At 39.7% G+C, this 26,741-nt stretch overlaps 1 pseudogene; it reads left to right on the forward strand.

The window, feature by feature from the left end:
* The first annotated feature begins 651 nt into the window (after nucleotides 1-651).
* LOC148804175 (uncharacterized) lies at nucleotides 652-13,741 on the forward strand (annotated as a pseudogene).
* Nucleotides 13,742-26,741: the final 13,000 nt, after the last annotated feature.

Consider the following 26,741-nt stretch of genomic DNA (forward strand, 5'->3'; position numbering starts at 1 on the left):
GGGTTAAATGCATTAACCGATGATATGATAGTTAAATAATAAGTCTTTAAAAAATAACGAAGTACAAGTAATAAAAAGTATATAAAAAATATATATTAATTATGTCAAACAAAAATTAAGTATGATAAGTAAAAATTATTTATATGATGTAGATGATATATAATTTAAAACAAATCTGAAAGTAAAGCTATTTTCTTATCTAGATGGTGGATCAATGGTTCAACTTTTCAAAGAAACTCATGATGTCATAATTGAATAATAAATATTTTAAAACAGATAGAACACAAACAATGAAAAAGTAAAAAATTCTATCACATTTGGGAACATTTATAATGTTATATATTCATCATAATAAATAAAAATTATTGTTAAAATAAAATTTATTTTTATTTATGTCAAAAATGGAATACAAAATTTAATAATAATAATAATAATAATAATAAATAAATAATAATAATACAAAAATTATTATTATTATTATTGTAATTTAAAATTTCTACATACAATGCACATGCACATTTACTAAAAGCATTTGAGTTTATTTTTAATCATATTGTTACTTTTGTTAATTTTTAATTTTTATCTTAATTATGATATATCTAAAATTCATGTACGTGCTTAATTACTAGTAATATTATAAGGTATGAATTAATGCATGATGCATGGTTGGTAGCAGTTCCAAGGGCTCAATCTGTAATACCAACTCTCTTGGACTTTTCTAATGCCTGCTCATTGGGTTATTGCAAATTTCCTTTTGTGGCCAGATCAATCTTGAGAGAGATAGAGAGAGATTTTGGAAATCATGATGCTGAGTCCGGGCCTGTATCCACATGCTACGCACGTTCATGCAGCTACTTGGCTAGCTAGAAGCATTAACTTAATTACATAGTGTTGTTACTTGTTAGACCTGTAAATTGCATCCAATTGTCCAAATTCGATTTGTTTATAATTGGGTTGAATATGGGTTCAACCCTATTTGATTCAGCATGATCTGATTAAATTCAATTTAAATATATATTAGAAGAAACCAGTGTGATGCACGGCTAGTGTTAAGAGATTACCCTGAGAAGAGAATATATTCAATTTCCTAATAGAAAAGCAACTGAATTGATTGTGGACCTTGTGGTTGAGTTTAAATAGACTCATGTCTGATCTATTATTTTTTAACTGAATTGGTTGTGGATGAGTTTAAATAGTTTCATATTCATTCAATATGTTATTTTTACAAATTTAAAAAACCACAAAATTCTAAAAGGGTTGAGAATGACATGGATAATTACATTTTATAATATGGTATACTTAAAATTTAATTGTATTTATTAATAAAATTGGTTCAGATGTTGTATTTTTACTGAAAGAGTCGTAAGTTCAAGTTTCACACAAAACTATTTTCAATTAATTTTGTTCAGGATAATTTTATCAAAGCAAATTTCCTTAATTTTATTAATAATATATAATACCTTGATCATTTTTAAAATTTAACTCAAAATATTAATGTCATCGAATATCACATTGCAATCCGAATCCCATTTAAATCCGACAGATAACATTTGACTTGACAAATCAAATTTGGATCCGTATATATCCGATCCGATCCGTTTGAACCTCCAATTCGTGCATGTATATGGAGAGGAAGACGCAATTATTAATTTAAGTTATTAATTAACAAGATAAGCTGACGACTGTTGATTAAGAATCTAATTGTGATGATCAATGCAACTTATGGGCAATGGAGAGATAATTAAGCAAAGGTCAATTCAATGAAGTCAATATCCAAGACACCCACCATTAAGGTTAGGTTAGTTAGGGAATTACGGTCATTCAAATATGGATTTAGTCAAAAAGAAAATTGAAGAGTAGCCAAAAGTGGAGGCATTTTCCTTGCAACGGCTGAATGACTTAATCAACTGGATTTATAAAAATGAAAAAAAAAAAAACTGAAGGGCAAAGTTGGAAATGCACAACAAAGAAGAATTAAGATAAAGAACCAACCACCGATAACAGAATACTTGGGAAAAAAAACTACCAATAACAGAAAAACTGCATCTCAATACTCTTCTTCTTCTTCTTCTTCTTTCATATGATACCCCACCACCCATTATCTCCTCTGCAATCTTCACAGCTCCAAAGCAATTTCAATTTCAAAGCAAGAGCCCCACTACATTTATAACAACTCCAGTTCGGCATCAGACCATCTCAGCCTCAGGCAGCTTCAACACAAGCAGTTGGGTAGAACTCCGGACTGCTGATTTCAGTTCCCAAAGTTCTGTACTTTTAAGTAATTGGCCTATCGGGAAAGGAACTCCAGAAAAGAAAATAGCAGCAATATGGAGGAGAACCCATGCTCAATTCATCGCATCAAGACTGTCCGAATGCAGATTCCATGGGTACAGCCAGAGGATTCTGGATATATTGGCAAATCATGCGCCTGAAAAGAAGCTTACGTTAATTGCTCTGCGGCTTGCGATTCTTGAAAAAGCTGCAAGTGGTATAGGAACTCTTTGTTTCATCTGGGCAACTGTGGTTCTTCTTGGAGGTTATGCCATTAAACTAGGCACCATGGACTTCTGGTTCATCACCATTATACTCTTAATTGAAGGAACCAGAATTTTCAGCCGGAGTCACGAGCTTGAGTGGCAACACCAATCTACACGACACATAGAAGAAGAAGAAGGGATATATAGTTTCGGGCACTGAAATACAGCTACCAGTTCTTTGTTCAGACCACCAAAACAATTTTCCTGCCGCAGAGCTACCATGGTCGACAAGTGAAAGAGAACACCAACACAGCAAGACCTAACAACAAGTTCATGAAGAACATGCCTACACGGATATGGGAGACCGCAGATGTCCCCTTAATTCCATGTGTAAAAGGGATTTCGCTTTCTCGCAACATCAGCAAATTACTGTATTGGCTTCAGCTTTTGTCTGCCACATCCTGTGTTTCTCTCTCTCTCTCTCTCTCTATTGAGGCTTATTCAGCAGAACTACGGTGAGTTGAGTAACGATCCTGACAAGAGAAACCAAGAGAAACCAGAAACTTTCTCTGAATATCTTCTATGGGTTGGCATCTGCTGAAGCACTGTTGTTTTTGACGGAGAAAGCATACTGGGAGTGGAAGGTCATCTACCGTAAGATATTGGAAAAGGTGGACAAAGAGTGTGAGTTACATGATGATGAATGATAGGCCACGAAGATCGAACAGGGTGCCTACGCGCAACCCAAATCCTTGAAGGAAGCTATCAGCTTGGCACGAATGAAGGATGAACAGCTGGGTCGTCATGAGAAGACTCTGCGTACAGCCACCAGGACCGCTGGTGACTCTTTCCCAACAAAGACGAAGATGACTCCATCACTGAAACATCTTTCTTGGACAGAGATGCAGAGGAGGCGTGTTCAAGGTCTGTGTTTCAACTGCGACGAGAAATTTGGGCCTGGACACAAATGCAAGGGGCTGCAGCTGTTACTACTCATCGGAGACTGCACCAGCGACGAACCAAGCTTCACCGACCCGCGCAGGGAGCCTGAAATATCACTCCATGCCCTTACGGGATGGTCGACGGCTAGAACCATGCGTGTCACGGCCAAGGTAGGATCCCACGAACTGATTGTTCTTATCGATAGTGGATCCACCCATAACTTCATCAACAACAGAATAACCGAACTGCTGCAATTACCGGTAGTACCTACCGAGCCCTTCAATGTCAAAGTAGCCAATGGCGAACCCCTTAAGTGCCGAGGAAGATTTGAAAATGTGTACGTCTTAGTACAAGGTATCCCGTTCACCTTAACGCTTTATTCTTTACCACTGATTGGGTTGGATATGGTACTAGGAATCCATTGGCTCGAGCAATTGGGCACCGTGGCGTGTGATTGGAAGAAAATGACGATGGAGTTTTCTTGGGCCAACCAACCCCGGCTGTTGAAGGGGACCAACAACCAACCGATTCAGCCTGCATCCTTCAAAGCAATCTCAAAGGGGATAAAACAGGGACATTCGCTATTTGCCGTCTGTCTCCAAGCAGTCACGGACGAAGTGTCACCACAACTACACCTGGATATGCAGCAACTACTGGCCGAATTCAAAGACCTCTACCAAGAGCCCACACAGCTGCCACCATGGAGAGAGATCGACCACCGCATCAATCTCAAAGAAGGAACGGAACCCATCAATGTCCGCCCATACAGGTATGCTTATTTCCAAAAAGCTGAGATAGAAAAACAAATACAGGACATGTTACGGATGGGGCTAATACAATCTAGCACAAGTCCTTTTCTTCCCCTGTCTTGCTAGTTAAAAAGAAGGATGAGACTTGGCATTTTTGTACCCATTACAAGGCACTCAATGTCGTGACCATTAAGGATCGATTTCCTATTCCAACTGTTGACGATATGCTAGATGAACTATATGGAGCCTCTTTCTTTACTAAACTTGATTTACGGTCCAGATATCATCAGGTACGGATCCACCCATGGGACATTCATAAAACGACATTTCGCACACACAATGGTCACTATGAGTACTTGGTTATGCCCTTTGGCCTGTGTAATGCACCTTCCACCTTTCAGGTTATTATGAATTCTGTCTTCTGTCCCTATCTCCGAAGGTTTGTGTTAGTTTTCTTTGATGATATTCTTATTTATAGCCCCAACTGGAGCGTGCATCTTGAACATGTTAGAACAACTTTTGAGGTTTTAAGGCATCACCAATTTTTTATCAAGTTTAGTAAATGTATATTCGGCCAGCCAAAAGTGGAATATCTGGGACACATTGTCACTTCTCAAGGGGTCAAAGTAGACCAAGGGAAAATTGAGGCTATGCTTAAATGGCCTCAACCCACTCATGTTACTGACTTGCACGACTTCTTAGGCCTTACAGGATATTATAGGAAGTTCGTCTGCAACTATGGGATCATCGCTTGACCCCTCACTAATCTTCTCAAAATGGGTGAATTTCGATGGACCACCGAAGCCCAAGAGGCATTTACAGCCTTGAAGAAAGAAATGACCACGACCCCCACACTGGCAATGCCTAATTTTGATGAGCCTTTTATCATTGAGTCAGACGCGTCTGGGGCAGGTATTGGAGCAGTATTGATGCAACAAGGACGTCCCATAGCATTCATGAGCCGAGCTTTAGGCGTCAACAAAAAAACTTGGTCCACCTATGCCAAAGAGATGCTCGCCATTGTTTAGGAAATACAGATATGGCGACCTTACTTGTTGGGCCGAAAATTTTACGTCCAGACCGATCAGCGCAGCCTCAAGTATCTCTTAGAGCAACGCATTGGGACACTGGAACAACAGAAGTGGGTGTCCAAACTGCTCGGGTATGACTATGAGATCATTTACAAGCCTGGATGGGAAAACCCTGTTGCAGATGCTCTATTTAGAGTACTAGGCAGTCCTAGCCTTAATACTCTTTTTATTCCTCAAACATCTCTGTGGGACACTGTCAAGAAAGAAGCCAGCACTCACCCCTACATGATCCGCATTGGCAAGCTTGCAACAGAGAGTCCTGGAGTTCCCTACACATGGAAGAATGGACTGGTATTTTACAAAATCGGGTCGTGATCCCTCCTCGATCCCACCTCGTCCCTACCCTCTTACAAGAATTTCATGACTCTCCATATGGTGGACACTCAGGGGTACTAAGAACATACAAGTGTATGGCACAACAATTCTATTGGCCCTCCATGTATAAAGATATCCAGCAATACGTGGCCTCTTGCGTCATTTGTCAAAAAAATAAGGCAGACACTTTATCCCCAGCAGGACTACTACAGCCATTACCCGTTCCCTGCCAAGTATGGGATGACATTACCATGGACTTTATAGAAGGTCTACCACCCTCCAAGGGTAAACCACTATTTTTGTGGTAGTAGATCGTCTTACTAAATCAGCTCATTTCTTGGCCTTACCACATCCCTATACGGCGAAATTAGTAGCTGAAAGGTTTGTAGAAGGAATTGTGAAGCTCCACGGTATGCCAAAGACAATCATTAGCAACAGAGATCCTATCTTCGTCAGCCACTTTTGGTGGGAATTCTTAAAAATGTCCGGTACCAAATTGCACATGAGCTCCGCCTATCACCCCCAAATTGATGGACAATCCGAAGTGGTCAATCATTGTCTAGAGCAGTATCTTCGTTACTTTGTGTTCCAGCAACCTCGAAAGTGGAGCTCCTTCCTCCCATGGGCAGAATTTTGGTATAACACCACCTACCATTCCTCTACCGGAATAACACCCTTTCAAGCCCTTTATGGAAGACCACCACCTCATATTCCAAATTACCAAGGTGGAACATCCCCGGTAGAAGAGGTAGATCAAGCCATACTCTCACGAGATACCATTTTGCAGCAACTCAAAATCAACCTACATGCAGCAATTAACCGCATGACCCAAATGGCTAACTCCAAAAGAAAAGACATGGAATTCCAAGTGGGAGATATGGTCTTCCTCAAACTCCACCCGTACCGACAGCAGACTGTTCATAGGCGAGCCTATCACAAGCTGGCTAGTCGCTATTATGGGCCGTACCAAATTGAAGAACGAATCGGCAAGGTGGCCTATAAACTTCGACTTCCCGAAGGCTCGCGCATCCACCCAGTTTTCCATATTTCCCTACTCAAAAGACAGGTGGGTGAAACCACTGCCACTAGCACCGAGTTATTGCCCATAAACGAGGATGGAGAACTTGTCATAGAACCGACAGCCATTCTAGATACCCGCTGGGTGAAGAAAGGATCCACCTTCATGGAAGAAAGCCTCGTCCAATGGAAGAATCGGATATGTAGTTTGTTATTCTTGTTAGTTGTTGATTGTTAGTTTTCCATGGCTTGAGAATCGACCAAATAGGTTAGTTTGTTATTCTTGTTAATTTGTTATTATGAGATGGCATAGGGATCGGCTATGTAGTTAGAAGGCTAATCCCTTACTTTGAGGCTATCTTAGTGGTGAACAGTTAGAATTTCTTGTATTTAAACACCATCCAACCACATGGATGGGTAGTTGGAAGTTAAATAAACCTTATGGTTTTATTCTCACCTTAAGAAGAATAGTCTTTCCTTTCTAGCTTTGACTGGGACTTATCAGACTTGGTTTCAATCAAGAGGTTCTTCTATGATGCCTATTCAAAGTGTATTAATGGAAGCGTCTTTGATGGCTTGAAGATGGATCTGGTTTCGTTTGCCACGGAACTCTTGGCCTCCGATTCCTGTGATGAGCAACTCCTTGGAGCTAAAATTCTAAAAAAGGCTCTCAACTAGTGAAGACTTTTCCAAATACACACTCCAAATTCACGTGTGGGTCTACGTGGACTCTCAATTTAAATGAATAGCATAACATGTGAAAAGCATTGTATATATGTATGAGTGAAGTGAGGGTTAAAATTGTCATTTGTGTCAATATAAGCACTTATGGGGAAAGTAGCTTACCAAACATTCCATTTCCAATAAGTGCTTAAAAACATAGTAAGTGATTTTGAAAGTGGGTTATCAAACAACCTTAAGTGGTTGTTAAGATAAGTACTTCTAAGAAGTGCTTAACAAGTACTTAATCATCAAACAGATCAAACAAGTACTTCTTCTAAGAAGTCTACAAAGAAATGTTGTTCGCCTAACCCATGGAAATTATGATTTTTCAGGGTTCAATTGCTTGGGTCTTCGTATACTAAAAAAATTAAAGCTTTCCTACGATCACGATAACTGTGGAAAGATAGGCAGCACAAGAGGCCTCCTGTCAAAAATTATTGAATTCACACATGTTGAGGAAAGTATGCTAAGGGATGATGATTTGATGGATCCTCATCATATTATGACAATGAAGCCGTCCTTCCAGGTGGTGAAGATGCTTGTGAGCACTGCAAGTACCATAGGAAAACTTCTCCGAAAGGAGATCTCCGAGATTATTTTCACAGTTAGCAACATCAAAGATATTCTGGTTACGGTATTGTGAGGAGCACTGGGAGCTGCAAGCACTAGGGAAGTTAAAGAAACAATATGAAGAAGGTGGTCTAAAAGAATGGGTCAAATTTCATTGAACCATTAGAAGCTTGTACAAGGTTGTATATATACAAGAAGAATAATGAAAGAATTAGAAACAATTACAAGAATAGAAATAATAAATTAAGACAAGAGCTTCATTAGGAAACTTCCAAAGTGAAGAGTTTTCTTTTAGCTTTGATTGGTCTCTCTATGGTAGGAATTCTTTGAATAGTAGCTGATCCATCTTTAGCAGGGACACTAGAGCTCTCTTTGGTAGGGGATCTAGAGCTCTCTTTGGTAAGAGATCTAGATCCCTCTTTGGTAGGAGGAGGAAGCCTAGGGATGGTTGACTCCTCAATACGCCCCCTCAAGCGAAAGTGAGCTAGAAGCACACGAAGCTTGGACCGAAGCCACTCGAACCGGTGAGAGGAGAGTGGCTTAATGAAAATGTCAGCAACTTGGTCTTGAGTGGGAAGAAGCTGTACCACCAGAGACTTCTTAATAATAAGACCCCGAAGAAAATGAAAATCGACTTCAAGGTATGTGGCTCCAATATTATCACAGTATAACACTGGTGGCGACCGGAGCTTGACCCCCAAATCAGAAAGTAAAGAGTTCAGGCACAAGAGTTCCATGATGGCATTAGCTAGGGCTCAAAATTCGCCTCTGTGCTTGAGCGAGCAATAGTAGGCTGTTTCTTAGCACTCCATGAGATTAAGTGAGAGCCAAGAAAAATGCAATATCCGCCAGTAGATCATCTCGTCATCCGGGCATCTAGCCCAATCAGCATAGGAGTACGTAGTCTAGTTGTTGGACTTGTGTACTGAGAAAACTAATCCAGTGTCAATGGTACCTTTGAGGTACCGTAGAATATGCTTAACTACACCCCAATGCTCTTCAGTAGGAGCATGTAAGAATTGGCAAACTTTATTTACTACAAAAGCAACATCCGGCCTAGTGAGAGTAACGTATTGAAGAGCACCTACAATGCTCTGGTACTAAGTGGGATCAGGTAAGGGTTTGCCATCAAACCGTGAGAGGTGCGAAGATGTGGCCATTGGGCTAGAGACCGGTTTGGCCGCAACAAGGTTAGTCTTCAGCAAGAGATCCAAGATGTAATTATGCTGAGAGAGAAATAACCCTGTGGCGTCATGGTGAAATTCAACACCAAGAAAATAGTGCAACGACCCCAAATCCTTTAGTGCAAATGTCTAAGATAAACTGCTAATAAGTTGAGAAACATGAGCAAAAGAAGAGCCAGTAATAATAATATCATGGACATAAACAAGAATGTAAATGATAATATGCTCCTGACTAAAGATGAACAGAGAGGGGTCACGCTGTGAACCACGAAAACCAAGGTCATATAAGCGACTATTTAGACAAGAGAACCAAGCCTGAGGAGCTTGTTTGAGTCCATAGAGGGCCTTGTGAAGCTTGCAAACATGATGAGGATAATTGCTATCCTTAAAACCCTTCAGTTGATGCATATAAATAGTTTTGGTGATAAAACCATTAAGGAAGGCATTATGGACATCCAATTGGCGAATGTCCCGTCCACAGGAAACTACAAGTGAGATAATAGTACACATAGTCGTAGGTTTAACCATAGGACTGAAGGTCTCAGTGAAGTCAACCGTTGGAACCTGAGTAAAGCCTTGTGCAACAAGGCGAGCCTTGTAGCGGTCAATTGAACCATCAGGGTGCCATTTGATTTTAAACACCCACTTAGATCCAACTACATTCATAGAATTATCATAAGGAACTAGCTCCCAAGTACCATTTTGAATCAATGCATGAAACTTAGCAGCCATGGTAGAGCGCCAATGAGGGGACTTAGCAGCTTGTCCGTAAGAAGAGAGCTCATCTTCCTGAAAAGTAACATCATCAAGTAGAACAGACGGAAGAGGATGGCGAGTAGTAGATAAAGCCTGTGCTGATATGGAGGTCATAGACCTTGTTGCCATGGAATGGGTGCGCACAGGAGGTCCTACAACATGAGTGGTGTCGAGTAGTTCCTGAGTAGGTCTGGTGTGTCGAGCTAGTAATACATTAGTGCTGGTGGAAACTGCCTGTTTTGGTGCAAAGGAAGAAGTAACAGATTCGTCAGCATGGCGAGCTGGATCAGGAGGAGCAAGATCAAGAGGAGCAGCAGGATCAACATGGTAAGCTGGATCAAGAGGAGTAGCAGGAACAACATGGTGAGCTGGACATGTGTTAGCATTAATGAGACCCAGGGAAGAGAGAGTAACACTAGTAGGAGCAGTAGAGATGGAGGGTGGTGACGAAGGTACCATTCCAGGAAAGGAATGTTCATCAAACACAAGATGGCGAACAATGATTTCTTTGCCGGTAGCAGGGTTGTAATTACGATACCCTTTGTGACTGTTGCTGTAACCAATAAATATTCAAGGAGAAGACTGAAAATCCATCTTGTGAGAATTATAAGGACGAAGTAGAGGATAACATTTGCAACCAAACACCTTTAACATAGAGTAATTAGGAGGTTTGCCAAACAGCTTCTCATAAGGAGAGAGATTACCAAGACCCAAAGTCGGCAGTCGGTTGATAAGGAAGACTGCAGTTTTAGCAGCATCGGCCTAAAAGGACTGGGGGAGGGAGAAGGATGCCAGTAGAGACAATGTGGACTCAATAATGTGTTGATGTTTGTGTTTAGCACTACCATTCTGCTCATGTGTATGTGGGCAACTAGGACAATGAATGATACCGACATCATCAAGATAGCGAGAAAGAGAGCAAAATTCACCACTCCAATCACTCTGGAACAACTTAATTTTTATAGAAAAGAGAGTCAACATGATTCTTAAATTTAAGAAAGGTGTTAAACACATCCGACTTCCTCTCAAGTGGAAAAATCCAAGAAAATTTTTAATATGCATCCATAAATAAAACATAATAACGAAAACCTTTATTGGACAAAATAGGGGCAGGTCCCCACACACCAGAAAAGATTAACTCAAGAGGAGAAGAAAAAGTTGTATTTGAAGATGGTAAATTGAAACGATGGGCTTTTCCCAACTGACAAGTTTCACACACAAAAGAATAATTAAGAGATCCGAAATAAGGTAGACCAAACTTAAAAGTAATATCTTTCACAGCTCTTAGAGAAGCATGACCAAGTCATTGATGCCATTCTGCCAAGTAGGTTTTCTCCCCTACAAAAGCTGTCGAGTTCTCTGTCTTGTGCTGAACTATTCCAAGAAACTGAGGAGTCCGTCTCTACTAGGTCCTCGGAGTAAAACTCTCCTCGTACGATCCTTTAAGACAAAGAAATCTGGATGAAATTCAAAGATCAAATTATTATCCTTGGTAAATTTACTTACAGAGAGCAAATTCTTAGTAAGAGAAGGAACATGAAAAATATTCTTTAAAGAAAACTGGTTATGATTACTAACTAGAGAAGTCGACCTTGTACTATTAATAGTCAAACCTGTCCATTACCAATCTTGACTTGATTAGAACCTTGGTATTCAACCCGAACTTGTAAATTATCAGCATTTGGTGTCATATGATGAGTGGTGCCACTATCCAAATACTAGATTTGATCAAACCCTAATCCAGACATAAAACCGTTATGAGAGACACTGCCATGAAAAGCTGTAGGATCTGCTGGATGCGAGCTACTCTCTCCTTTGTATGAGAGATCAAACCTTTTGTAACACTTCAGTGCTCCATGGCCTAGTTTGTTACAAAGTTGGCAAACAATGCTATTTCCTTTTCCACGACCTTGTTCGCGGCCTGAGGGCTGACCACCATGCCCCTGCCACTGCCACGGTTGTTGCCACCCCTATTTTGATTGTAGGAGTTCTGAGAGGACTGAAAACTAGTCACATTTTTATTATTCATAGCAACATTCGCATTAGGATTCTCACTAGAAAAATTATGTTGTAAAAGCCAGGTTTCATGACTCAAAAGTAACCCAAGAACATCACTAATGTTGAGCTGATCTACATCAGTTCGATTGGTGATGGTTGTAATGAGGGATTCATACTCACTTGCCAAACCGGATAAAATATATAGAACTATATCTTCTTTTGCAACTGGTTCTGAAACTACAGAAATATTATCTGCAATGGTTTTGGCTTTCTAAACATAATCACTAATGGAGAGATTTCCCTTCTTGAGATTCTGAAGCTGGCGCCTAAGTTGTAGTACCCTGGATCGAGAATGAGAAGAGAATGACCTTTTAAGAGCACTCCAGACTTCAGCAGTTGTGGAAAGTCCAACAACTTGTGCCAGGACTCCCTCAGTTAGAGAAGCAACAAGCCAGCTAAGAACCAACTAATCTAACAATACCCAAGTAGAGAATTCAGGGTTCAGAATTTTCTTATTGTTGTCATTAGGATCAGGTATCTCTTCTGAAGGAGGCTTGGTCAATCCATTAATTAGCCCCATTACCTTGTGGGCTCGAAGTACAAGAAGCAATTGGGCCTTCTAGAATGGAAATAATAAATTAAGGCAACAGATTCATTAGGAAACTTCCAAAGAGGAGAGTTTCCTTTTTGCTTCGGTTGGTCTTTCTATGGTAGGAATTCTCTGAATAGTAGCTGATCCATCTTTAGCAGGGAGACTAGAGCTTTTTTTGGTAGGGGATCTAGATTTCTCTTTGGTAAGAGATCTAGATCCCTATTTGGTAGGAGGAAGCCTAGGGCTGGTCGATTACTCAATAGGGGATAGAAATTTTAACAAATTTGGCCTTGGAAGAGGATGCATCAGAAAAGATTGGAAGCACAGGTGAAATTGTTAAAGAACTAGTTCATATTTTCCTTAAACCCATTTCCTCCGAGAAACAAGGAATAGCAGGAAAAGTATCAAATGAAGTGAGTGCAGCAGCTGGAGAAGCGATTGCAATGCTGGCGTTGGAGAGCAAGAGGAACTGTCGTCAAATTCTGACACTAGGTGTACTACATAAGATTGTTCTGGCACTACAGAAACCTCAACTTTGCATACATGCAACAAGAATTTTGAGGAATTTATGCGCCTGTAGTGGGTCAAACCCAGATTGTTTTCACCATTTGAAGGGAGTATTCTTTGATGCTGCACCTACTATAAGTTCTCTAATAATTAATATATGTTATGTGTCTTGCATTTCAATACTGAACATGCATTTCCAATGTTGAAAGAAGAAGAATGAGTTCATGTTTGAACCTGTAAAATGGTCTATGTCTTGACTGACAGGTGCTCGAGTAAATAAAGTCAAAAGAAAAGAAAGTACAGGAGGTGATGAATGGGCTTGCAGTAGAGATTTACAAATTCATGACTTCTCTAGAAGGAAGCATGGCATTTGATCAAGCTCTCATGAGAAAGAGCAATTTAGCCGAGACGCTTGTCCAGATTCTGAAAACTTTAAAGTATCCCTAGATGCGAGTTCCACGAATAAGGAGGTTTTTGATTGAGCTACCGATTTGGATGATGAGAGACAATGAAGAAAACATTCATATTTTCAAGCAACTCGGAATGGAAAAGGAGCTTTAGAATGTCGTGTTAGACAGTGTATGCCCTTAGCTCCAATCAGAATGATGTACATTATGACATTTAATGTAAATGAATAAAGTGCATATTTGATTCATGTTATTGTGGTGTGTTTCTGTGTAATACCCTTAAACTGGACACATATGAGAGTCGTGTTAGTTTAGAATCTTCACAGCCGTTGGATAGATCTGGGGAGATTTATCCTGCCAAAGCTGACACTGATGTGCCGCCAAGTTGGTTGGGGTGGCTTGTCTCAACTGCCAGGGTGAGACCTAAGGTACATGCAGTGTGGGTTTTCTTGAAACCTTGAACCGAACCAGAATTTCAGTATTGCCCTGGACCTTGGAGATAGATGGGCAAAACTGGAATGTTACACTTGACCCCTAGACTCGATTATGATACTACACTGGGTGTCAGATTGGGTTGTCTTTGATATGTCAATCAATGAGATCCTTAGAGGGGGTCAAAACCTGGGTATGTTGGGATAGTCCGAGAATTCATCTAAGTGGGTGATCATAGTGACAAGATCAGCCCCTTTGTCGGACAAAGTGAATGATCGGGGATGCACTCTCTCTGATGGAAACCAAAACTACCGGCAATCGATTTCAATCGTTGAAATTTGTTTTTGCAAAATATATTTACATACAACATACATACATACATACATATATATATATATATATATATATATGTATTATGTTTTCAAAATGTTTACAAAATGTTTTAATTCCCAGGATCCATGTGAGTGGAGAGTGCAGCATTGTACCTTGCAGCCGAGGGAGAGGTCCTCTCTTGTCGGGCAGTGCTTGATCATTATGGGCTGAGAGGTTAAGTGTAAAACCATTGAGGGTAATACCTGATGGGCTAATCTTGCATCTGCCCACAGTCATTGGGTTTTTATAAGGTGGCTTGACCCAAGGACCGTTTAATGTAAATGTTGGGCCCATTAAGAGCCCATGGTGATGGACTCAGAGGTTTATTGTCTCCTACAGTGAATTCGGCCAGGCCTTGTAACAGAGGCTGGGCTGAACCCATGTGGCTGATGTGTAGATCAATGTTTGGGTCCCACGCAATACAAGGATATCCAACTGGGCAGTAGCTTGGAGGATAAGTGAGCACATAGACTTAATGCACTTAAAGCCCAATTCGAACTGGATTATTGAGATTAATTAAAAATGGGTGGTTCTGGGATTTAGATTAGCAGATAGGATAAGGGATTGTCCCTATCCACTCAGAGAGTTCATATCCAAATAGAGATTTGGATTAAGAAACTCCTAATTAGATTAGGAGGGCTAATCTTTATTTGCAGATAAGATAAGGGATTATCCTTATCTCTTAAAGAGAGTCCAGATCCAAATACAAGATTTGGATTAGGAACTCCTAATGGGATTAGGAAAACCTCTTTTTAAGGCTATAAATAGAGGAGCAAGGCGAACCTCTAGTTCATCATTCAGTCTATTGATTCAAGAGAAAAGATAGCATATAGTTGGATTGCTTCTATCTTATACTCTTGCTCTCTCCTGCTATTGCCGCCATAACCAATTCGATCTCCACTTTGGGAGCGATCAAGAAAGGGTTTTTGATATCATATTTTGGCAGAAAAGGTGATCTGAAGTCGTGCTCACTTGCCCTCCATCAGATTCTTGCTGAAGAATCAGTTTCTTGTTGAAGAGCCATCCTGCTGATTCTGCTTCATCCTGCACCGTGTCATCTTCAGTGGGAGCAGTCTTTGGTATTCTCCTTGGGCGTGAACACCTTTGTTGGGGGTTACTACTACTCCGTATCAGGTATATCCCTCTCCTACCTTTTGGTTTCAGATCTGGTCTGGTTTTGGTTCAAGATTGATCCTTGAAAGTGCAGTTTTCTAAAATAGGGAATGTGATTCCCACATGGGAAAGAGAGAAATTTTTTAAATTTCGCCCAACCTACCTGCAGAGTTCGGCCATCCATATGATGGATCTCTCATCCCTTCAGTGGTATCAGAGTCGGGTTCAAATCTTGAACCGAACTTGGCCAGATCTGAAACTACGCAAATGGGCAGAAGGTGTTCTACCCGATTTGCGCAGATTGTTGATATGAAATTAAATCTTTTTAAATATGATATATATTTAGAATTGTTCTTTATATTTATCTTGATTTATGGGTTGTTCGTACGGTGGAGATTGAAGTCTTGATTGGCGTAAGAAAATTGCGCACCTGTTGTTCTATTCATTCTTGTCTGTAATTTTTTTTTAATTTTTAGACATAATGTATATGAATTATTTTTGATGTAATATTAATAGAAAATTATGATTTTCTATTTTATTTCATTCAAATTCGAAGAAAATCGCACAGAAGAAAGGAGTTTCACATATTAGGGTTCGGCTATCTGCAATTTGTAGTTTGAGAAACTGCAAACTACGAACTAACCTCTGTTTTGTAGGGTAGCAGATCTACGAACAACCCTTCTACTGATTCTTGAATTTCTTTTATCAGTAATTTAATTTCAGATCAAAATCTTGAATAAACCTTATACCCATTCGAACCAGATTGGACCAAACTGGTTGGACCAAATCTGTGGTTCGATGGGGGTTATTGTCAGCCCTAATTTTTCATTCTTGGGTCTAGGAGTTGATGGTTAATTGCAAGATGCAAATCAACCCACACTTGTAAAACCCAGTTTTAATGTGTTAAATCTACTTTAGCCCATTAACTGCATAAAAGCTATATGGGCCGAACTGTTTTTTGCAATTCAGCCCATATACCTAGATAATATTAATCAGTAATATTATGGATAATTATGGGCTTTATTTATGGGGTTTTACAGATATTAATTGATTGGATCAATTCTGTTTTCATGCATGTGATGTATGGATATGTGATGTGAAACATCCATGGGCCATAAGTACTTGGCCCATGATGATACGATAGTGGCTCTTGCGCACACCATGGCTGAATGCACATCATTGCTATGGTGTCCTTAAGATCATTGGATGATCTCCCTTCATGGTGGGCCCTACATCAGTTTCCTCCCCAAAAGGAACCGTGCAGAACCCTAGCCGTTTAGGGCCCATCTAAATTTGGCTTTATGAAAGTCAGTGGAAGCCACTTTGGTTTGACCTAAATTAAACTAGGGCGTAATATTTCATTCCCTCCGCTCAAATATGAGTGCATATGATAGGGAGATTCATATGATGAACTCTTTAAAGGCATTCCATCATTAGCATGAAAATGAGTCATTTAGTAATGAGGTAACACACCATAAAATTGGGTTATCCATTTGCTGCTGGATCTGTTGGAATGTTTCATAAGATGATGGAAGGGGTCTATCCTAAAATGGAACTCTCTCACAGTATGTCAAAAGACAGAAGACAGAAGAGAATAGTAGACTATGGAACAGGTAGGGGAGTTTGCAAGAAAAACCAAACAGGGACGGTGGGGTGGTGTCGTATTTGTCTTTGTAGAGAGAAATCACAACCAACCAAGTGGTGGTGATGGCTAGTCGGAAAAATATTAACTATTGTCCTTATTTTTTTGGATAATTAGACTGTACTCCCCCCTCAGAAATGTGAAATTAGTTAAAAAATATACTTATATATTTTTTTAAGAAATTAATAATGCCACATTGCCTATTCAAATTCAATCCGTTCTTTGCATCCCTACTTGCTTTTGCGTATAGGTTGCCGTACTAACCTACACCATTGCAATTTTGAGCCGGACTGGAAAGCCAATTTGCTATAAAAAGCTTTCCTTCCATGGCTGCAACCTGGGCGGGCCAACTTGAGCCAAACCCCACCCAATTGGAGTTTTTGGTTGGATTGGGCTTGATCGTGCCTGACCTTATTATATTAGAGTTGACCTAAATTTGGGTTGGATTTTAGTTGAGGTCCTGATTAGCCCTTGCTTGAGACCTGCAGCACTACTCAAGTGGGAATTTCCTTCACAGCTCTGGAGTTGAGCTTGTGCTTCGTCAAGAATTGTACTAAATTTACCAAGATATGTAACCCTGGAAATCCTTGTGCTGTACTCATTTGAAAATAATAAAATAATAAATCTTGAGCGTATTCTGGACTTCTAGCTATAATGCGGTTGCATATACACATCAGAGATAATATTGGATCACATTGGATCCCTTTGTCAATGCCAATGGGAGACTGTTTGGCTTGGTGAGTTGATTGCAAGGTTCAAATTTTCATCACGGACAAGGCATATTGTAAGATTTTTAAAACTTTAATATTTTAAGGGATCGGCCTCACTAAGATTGCTCAAATCGAGACAAGTGTCTGCAAAGTTCTAAATATCGACACAGGCCGATAGGGTGTATCGGCCTGTGTTGGTACCTTTTTTTTAGTTTTATTTATTTATTTATTTTTTAAAATTGGTTCAGAGGAATCGGTTTAAGACCTGATTACCTTCTGAATGGTGGCTGACCCAATACAACCCTTAGAAGGATGTATCGATAAGTCACCGACACGATATATATCGGGCCATACATCAATATTTTGAACCTTGGGTCTAAGTGTTTCACATTGCTCAAATTAACCTTCTATATGCACCGCACCTTTCTGAGGTGTTTGAACCTTTTAGGTGATCAAGTGAATAGGTCCTTGATCATGTGAGATACTTGTCACAATTTGAAGATATTGACTCCATCTGTTAATAACCATCTTTCAACATTTCTATTAGCATTTATTTCTCGTAATAAATGCAGAAAGAAAGAAATATTGGAGGTTAGAGTATTTATATGGACAATTTGCTGGGCTGCCTAAGAGCTAACCCAACTAACCTTAGAGCCTTTCAACCTTTGAGCCCAATTTGGATTTGAGAGTCCAGGGTTGCATCTTGCATTAGTAGATAGGTGTTTTGGATCTTATTATTTTGCTTTTGCATATTAAAGATTAAAGGACATGATGCAGCTCAAATATGAAGAAAAATAATGAAAGCAACTTGCTCAAAGAAATAAGAAGAGAAGGAAATTGGATGGAATTTTATTAATATGAGATGACTTACAAAGGAGGCAATAAGGTTGGGGATTTATTTACTTAAAGAGGTTGGAAACTCACTCATCCAAATAAGAGAGGACTTATTCACCCAAGAGTGACTCTCTTAATTCTCAAAGAAAATTTAAGTTTCTCAAAACAAAAGAAATAACCCGATGTCTCTAACTTGAGATTACAAGGCTTTATATAGAAAAAACACATTAATAGTTAGAGCATTTAATGTAAAACTAACCATTAAAAACCCACTAGCAAACTAGTTGTTAAAAGCCTTCTAACAAACTAGCTGTTGAAAACCCATTAGTGAGTTCAAATGTAGGTCCACTTCTCTCCTCGTTTTAAAATGATATGATGCTTCTCGAGGCATGGACTTGAACAAATCAGGGCGATTCGTCAAAATTCATATGCATTATCTAAATGTCAGCACCTTGTCCCTTGACCCGCTAATGGATTAGTACCATGGTCGACTTACAAGTGGGTTTAGCATTAGAGCAACAATAAACAATAAACTTTAGATTTATTTTCCCAAAATGGGTTTAGGTGCAACTTGAGAAGAAGTTATGTTTTCTTGTGAATTTTTGTTAAAATTCACATGTTTTGTTTCTTGGGTGACCATAAAACTTTGATCTCATGTGGTACTTCATGCAATGTTTTGATTTGTATGTGGCAACGTTCTAAATACCAATGCATATGTATCAATATTGTATTTTTGGGTAAATTGCTGAAATCCCATAGGAAGTTTGACTATTATTGAAACCTTCCTTGAAATTTGGTAATTACAATCCCCTTCCTTGATCTTTTTGACATAATTGGAAGTAGACCCCCTTTATTAGAATCCTCTAACAAGAGGCAGGAAAAATGTCCAAAATACCCATACAATTACTGTTGAGACTGATTCATACGAAAAAACAATACAATTTTATGAACAACAAAAAAAGTTTCAAATTGCAATTTTACCTTTTAAGTGATTGATATGAAGGACAAATTTTGAAAATAAATCAATTTCAGAAAAGAGATTGGAAAGGCTTGAGATAACGATTGATATGAGAAAAATTTTGAAAAAGGAACATTTTGTTTTAAAGTTACTGCATGAATATTTTGGATGTTTTCATCTACTTGCAAGCAACTGTATCAAAAAGTTCAAGCGAGATGATTACAATTACCAAACTTTGAAAGAGGTTTCAGAAAATTACCCTATATTTTTTTTAGTTTTTTTTTTCCCAAACCTGTTAGGGGGGTTGGTATAAGGCTTGTCTACCCCATCAAACAGGTCAAGCCCAAAACAGTCCATATAATAACGCATTAGTGCGTCATTGATTCGATACTTAGCAAAATTTTGATCAGTGCAATGCATGTGGTACTTTGTGGACATCTTGCAATGACATTACTAGTAATGCATCAACTAATAATTAATGTTTTAGCTCTCTATCTGCTAGACTGCTATTAGAAAATTCAAAAGATATTATAATGCTTTATGATCACTAATTACTATATGTAAGTAACTGATTAACATGTCAATATTTAGTGGCTGTTTGGCATTAATGCCATTTTTTAGAGCAACGGTGCCACATCAACGCCACGTATGAAAAAATGGTGCTCCAAGAAACAACCATCTGTTTGGAACCATTTTTCCATAGAAAATGGTGTTCCAAATCATGTCTTGAAAATCGGAAGGCATGGATTGGAGCAACATCAAATTTGGCGTTGCCAACAGGGCACTGATGTGGCAGTGATATGGCACTGGATAATGGGTAGAAGTGCAGAAAATGTTTCCTGGAGCATTGATATCAAACAAAAAAAGTTATTGTTGCTCCAAAAACCGTCCTACCTGATAGCAGCCGTTCCAAACAAAAAAAAAGGCACCGTTTTCTGAATAAACGGTACTTCCAACCCACACATCAGCAGCACCATGCTGCAACTGCAGCATCGATGCTAAACATATACTTAATTATTTTGTATTAAATTCTTAATTAGTAGCTATAGAAGATATGTAGGCAATCTAAAACTATCTTAGATTTAGATCCATGACAATGGTAGATTATTCATAAGTCCAACTATCCACAAATCATATGCAAATGCAACTATTAAAGTCAAATAGTCAATTATATTTTAGTAATTTTTTATTCTAAAAATAACCAAAAAATTAAGCCAAGTAATTAATTGTAAGAGTTAATAGATAAATCATATTCATATTGAAAATTTCGAATCCAACTATTGAATTTTAAATACCAAACACCTTTTATATTATATTTATTTGTGTTAATGCAATTAATTACCAAAAACAGCACTAAAAGTTAAGTCACATGGTCATACAAGAATCAAAACATTTGAATTTGAATAAAAAATCAGAAGAAAACATAACTTTTTTCTCAAGTTGCATATGTTTATGAACCTACACAATTGATATTCACGAATCAAATCATATTCATCATTCAAAAAACCAATATGAACCAGACCATATTGGTGGATGCTAAATTTTAAACTTTGGCTATCCCTAAACCTTGAGGTCCATGGGTCATAGGTTTGGTCCTAAATCTGGCCCGGCCCAACCCCAAGTCAAAGCTCTATTTCTTTGGAAGGAACAAATGTTTGTTAGTGACTTAGCGTGCAAGCTAAGCTTTTTAAAAAGATCAAATTGGTTGGCTTTATTGCTGTAAGTTTAATAGCAAAAAACTCTAATAAGTAATGACAAAACACAAATTGATTTGAAATAGAAATATAAAATCAAAATTATATTATTAATTTAGGCAAGGGGCTATTTGCAATAATTAGTTCAGTTTTTGTGTTAATGCCCTCCACCTAACCCGAAAGGGAAAGATTTGGTGAAAACTACTCATTGAAAGTATTTTTTGGAAGTATTTATTATTATTATTATTATTTGGACCCACGTGGCAGTCTACTTGTGGGATCACGTGGACTCTCATGTATTATGATGTGGTGATGTGGTAATTTTTCATTAAAATGTGTAGTATAATATGTGAAAAACATTGTTTATATATATAAGCAAAATAAGGGTTAAAATTATCATTTATGCCAATATAAGCACTTGTGGACTAGGAAAGCAGCTCACCAAACATCCCCACCCCACTAAGTGCTTAAAAAATATAATAAGTGATAGACAAGTGGGTCACCAAACAAGCTTAAGTGGTTGTTAATAAGCACTTGTGCAACAAGTACTTATTTTAACAACCATTTAATCACTACACATAGATTAGAAGTCGACCCAAATGACCATAAAATCCAAAACATGCTTAATTGGAGTCAATATAATTTATGACTTTACAGTCATCTTATACATGGATTTTGCCTAGAAAATTTTAAGAAAAGAAGGAAGGCATTTTTTTGCCTTTTGGTCGAGCTTTGGCTGAAGAAATAAATACTTTTCAGTGATAATTACCCCTGAATTTTCACTTTGTGATAATTATCCCTAATTTTCACTTTGTGATAAATACCTCCTTCCGTTAGAGCTTCATCAGTTAACTTCTAAATGGATTCTCATTCCGCTGTCTAAAATTTTTAAAAATTTTAACCCATCATTTATTTATTTATTTGCACAATTTATGATGGAATTAGTTTTCTAAGGTTGAGTTTGGGAGTGCTAATTTGGAAAACAAGTGCTCAAAAAAAGTGCTTATTCTAATAAGCATTCATGAGTGTTTGGAGAAAAAAATACTTATTCCAAACAGGGATAGTATAGGTATTTTCAAAATGGCGTAGATGGCCAAGACAGGCCATAAAGGAAATAAATACTCAAAAATTAGTCCAAGATTTGGGCTTCTCCAATAAACACTTATTTCTCAAACACAAAATAGTACTAATCGGTGTGGTCCCGACCCAAAATAAGTATTTATTCGATAAACACTTATTTTTAAGTATTCCCAAACTTAGCTTAAATATAATATTGAAGTATTCTTGGTTGCTCCTACAAGTGAAATGGTAGAGGTTTTTTTTAATAGATATAAATTTAAGGTTTAATTCGATTTTTCTTGATTTATTAGAAAAAGGAGTGGATAATTTTTTATATTTTAAGATGAAAAGAGACATTCATGTCAATTAAATAAAACAAGAATACAAACAAACTTGTTTCTCCATGGTTTTATTGGTGATTTCTTGGACAACTAACAACCTCCAGAAATTTTGTAAAAATGGAGCAAAGCCCACAATCAATCCAAGGCGATGGCAATGCTGGGTTGACGATTGCCAACTGGGGTTCAGATTCCACCCTCTTTGAACCCAATGGAGAAGCTGCCACTCCAGATGGAAGGCTAGGAAGCAGCAATTCCAGCTCCGCTTCTTCAACAATCAATCACTCCTAAAAAGAAGCTGACACTATATATTCTCTTCGTCTTGCATTTCTTGAAAAAGCAGCTGCAGCCAGTGGGTACTGGGTAGGAGCTAGCCTTAGCTCTCACCTGGGCAACTGTTGTTCTTTTGGGTGGTTTTGCCATCAAACTAGGCAAGATGGATTTCTGGTTCGTCACCACTACACTCTTAACCGAGGGGACCAGGATTTTTAGTCGAAGTCATGAGCTTGAATGGCAACATCAGTCTACCTATTGGAAAATATAGTTTCAAGGCACTGAAACACAAATCCAGCTCACATTTTCTCGTTTGAGCTGTAAAAACAATTTTCCATTCAATATATATAATTACCTCGAAACAGCTACAAAGCCACCACAACCGACAGGACAGGGGAAACACCAGATGTTCCCTTGCTTCCCTATGCAAAATGGGTGTTTCTGTGGCGAAACATCAGTAAGCTACTCTATTAGCTACAACCTGCATGACGCTTTCCCTTTCCCTGAGACTTATTTAGCAGGATTACGGTGACTTTAGTGATGATCCCGACAAGAAAGAGCCAGAAGTTTACTCAAATATTTTCTATGGGTTGGCATTGGCATACTGGGTGATGTAGGTATATTTGGTATTTGGTCACCCAACATGAAGGGCACTTTGGTCAATTCATACTCCCACAAAGAGTAACCGGGTAACTCCTGCCCTGAACGGTTGCAGAGCATTAAATTTAATGTAGACGCAGTTGACACACTAATGGAGGGGTTGTGGTTACCTCTCTAATTCCCCCTACACATCACCGCAATCTACAGGATAGTTATTTGTCGTTCATTACCCCTTTCCTGGGTGATTCCGACTATAAAAGGGACACTATAGCTAAACGTATGAACACAGGTATATTTGAACTAACACTTACTCTCTTGTGATGACCTTAGCTTATTCTAAGTCTTAGACTAATTTGACTCCTCGAGTCTTTACTCTTAGGAATACTTTCAGGGCCTTTGATGTCTTTTCACTCTTAGCGGGTGAAATCCATAGCCCTCGGACCTCAGAAATTATCTCACTGCCCTTACTCCAAACCTTATGTGAACTACCCATCTCATAATGTTGAGTACAGACAACTACCCTTTTATGTGATGTGGGTTTTTTTTTTTTTTTTTGCTGCCAATGTGACGTGGGATTTTATGTCATTGTAAAATTGCCTCATTGGTCGCTCAGATATGTACGAATATGAGCAAAATCAGATTTGCTGGTCCTAGCAACTTCAAACGTAACTCACTAGTTCTGATTGGCTCAAGGTGAAGCAGGGCCATTTATCCTTCTAATAAATGCAAATATACAAAAAAAATAGGGCTAGTTTTGCATCGATAAATTTACTTTTTTATACCAAACAATTCTTAGTTGTAATTGATGTGAACACAAATCCCATAAAATAATATACCTTTTTTAGCAAAAGATCACTTTGAATGCAAATGTATTTTTTTAAAGGAAAATTCTGAATTAGTACCCTGCACTTTGGGTCTAGTGTCACTTTGGTCCCCTAACTTTAAAATGCGACAATTCAGTATCCAAATTACATGATAACCCAGTACTTGTCGTTAAGTAGTTGTTAATCAGCTGTTAAGTGACATTTTAAAAAGACACAAATGCCCTTCGAGTGCCATCTAATTTTCCTTATTAGCTATCCAAACATTGACAAAAAAAAAAATTAATAGTCCCAAATCCTTGCCTCTTCTATTCAAGAAAGTTGGGGTCATCAGAATGCCCACTCAAACATAACCCCAACTTTCTTGAGGAAGAAGCAAGGATTTGGGACTATTAATTTTTTGTCAATGTTTAGATGGTTGATAAAGAAAATTAAATGACACCCGATGGAGGATGATTTGACCCGACCCCCTGAGACAATGACACGTGGACCTGACTCAGCACGAGCAACAGCTCAGTACCGCAACCTGACTGCGACTAAGTAACAAGCCTGCAGGACAGCTCGCTGTAGGGGGAGCTCGCTATAGCCCAAGCTCAAGCTCCCCCGAGCTACCGAAAGAGAATACTCCAAGACTATCTCAACCCACGAGCAAAGGTAACCAGCTCGCTCCAACACTTAGGCAGAAAGACTGCCCCAAAGGCAATCCCGATGAGGGTCACCTTAAAGTACCCCTGGGAGCTCGCTACGAAGTAGCTCGTGACAAGATAGCTCACTGCGTGATAGGGTAGCTCGTGACTAAGCAACGCAACGCTCTCAAGGAAGCTTCTATCTGACAATACCGTACCCGTCAGACTGCGCCACGTCTCTTGACTGACGACGCAATCCCTGTCCATTCGGCAGATTGCATCCACGTCTCTCGACAGATGGTGGCATGCCTGTCCTCCCGGGACGTGTCACCCATCCAATTGGGTAGTACCCTGCAACGGTCACCCGCGCAACCCTGGCAGGTAATGGCTGCGACAGAAGCCCATTGGCGGTTACGCCCGATTTGACAAGAATGCCTATATAAGAGCTCCCTAGTTAAAGGGAAGCTCTCTCTCGAACATCTAAGATCCTATCTGAAACTTACTTGCTCTCGAGCTAATCTTGAAAACTTAGTGTTCCAGCGCGACCTGTTACGCCCGATTTGACAAGAACGCCTATATAAGAGCTCCCTAGTTAAAGGGAAGCTCTCTCTCGAACATCTGAGATCCTATCTAAAACTTACTTGCTCTCGAGCTAATCTTGAAAACTTAGTGATCCAGCACGACCTACACTCTTAGCCTCTTTACACTCTTTAATTTCTCCCCCAGCGTTCTAACTTATGCTTCGGAGTATTCCCGCCGGGCAAATCCCCCGGGAATCCTTCATCTTCTCCCTCTCAGGTGCCATCCGTTGCCAACTAGGAGCCAGTCAGCAACCAGCTAGGAGTGCCCGGAATGTGCCGCATCATTTAGCGTCGTCTGTGGGAAACACTTCAAAAAGCCTTCCTCTAAGCTTTTATAGTTTCCTTTTCTGAAAACTCATCATTCATGGCTTCCTCCAGCAACGTCGGATGTGGTGCCATCCAGAACGCTTCTGGGGAGCAACCCCAACTTCCTACTGTTTGTATTGGACAGTTCATCATTCCCCTCTCCGTGGACAGAGTCCCCAGTTTGAACGTGCCTCTCACCGTGGCACCCGCGGTCGCTCCACTCCCTTCCACAGTTGGAGCAACCTTTGTTGAACCCTCGATTGTGCCCCCAGTGGCCAACCCGAACCAGTTGAAGGACTTAATGCAGTGCATGCGAGCCATGCAAGCTCAAATGCAACAGTTTCAATAATTCCAACTCTATCAACAACAAGTGGTTCACCAGGTTTCCCAATACCAGTATCAGCAGCAGTTTCCTTCTTTGCCTGAGGCCTAGCCGTCGCTTCCCCCTCGGCATCCGGCCACAAAGTAGACCAAGCCCTCCTGCCGAAGTGAACGACCTCACCGGGGAGAGGCCTCCTAGGCCCAGGATCCCGCCAAGAGTCAAGCCTCTTCCCATAGCCAGAAGGAGAGGCCAGCCACCCCCGCCTCATAGCCTGAGGGCAGGTCGGGGGCCTCCCAGCCAACCAAGGCCGTATCGCCCCGGCCTTCACGGTTCGAGCTCCCGCTCTCAGAGAACCCGTTCGAGATCCTGGCCACAGACTATAAGCAGGGCCCTTTGGTTCAGAGCCACCACTAGCAGTCTAAGCCTGTCGAGCTCAGCGACACTGAAGCATCAAGCACCAACGCCGAGCCAGCAAAGTAGTAGCGAAGACGCCGGTGAGCTCGCTGAACTGCTACTCGAGTCTCTCCCGAGCTCAAGGTAAAAGATGAGGTATGCTCAGGTGAAGTGAAAGCTACCCCTCTCCTCTCAGTTTCTTCCCCATTATCTCCAGAACTTCTTGTTGTCCCCATGCCAAGGGACTTCAAACTCCCCCCACTGGACAAGTATGACGGATCCTTCGATTCAAATGATCACGTGTACGCCTTCCAGTCTCAGATGCACCTGGCAAGAGCC

This window comes from Nelumbo nucifera, chromosome 1, assembly GCF_055504915.1.
Source record: "Nelumbo nucifera cultivar China Antique chromosome 1, China Antique-T2T, whole genome shotgun sequence".
Classification (NCBI taxonomy): domain Eukaryota; kingdom Viridiplantae; phylum Streptophyta; class Magnoliopsida; order Proteales; family Nelumbonaceae; genus Nelumbo; species Nelumbo nucifera.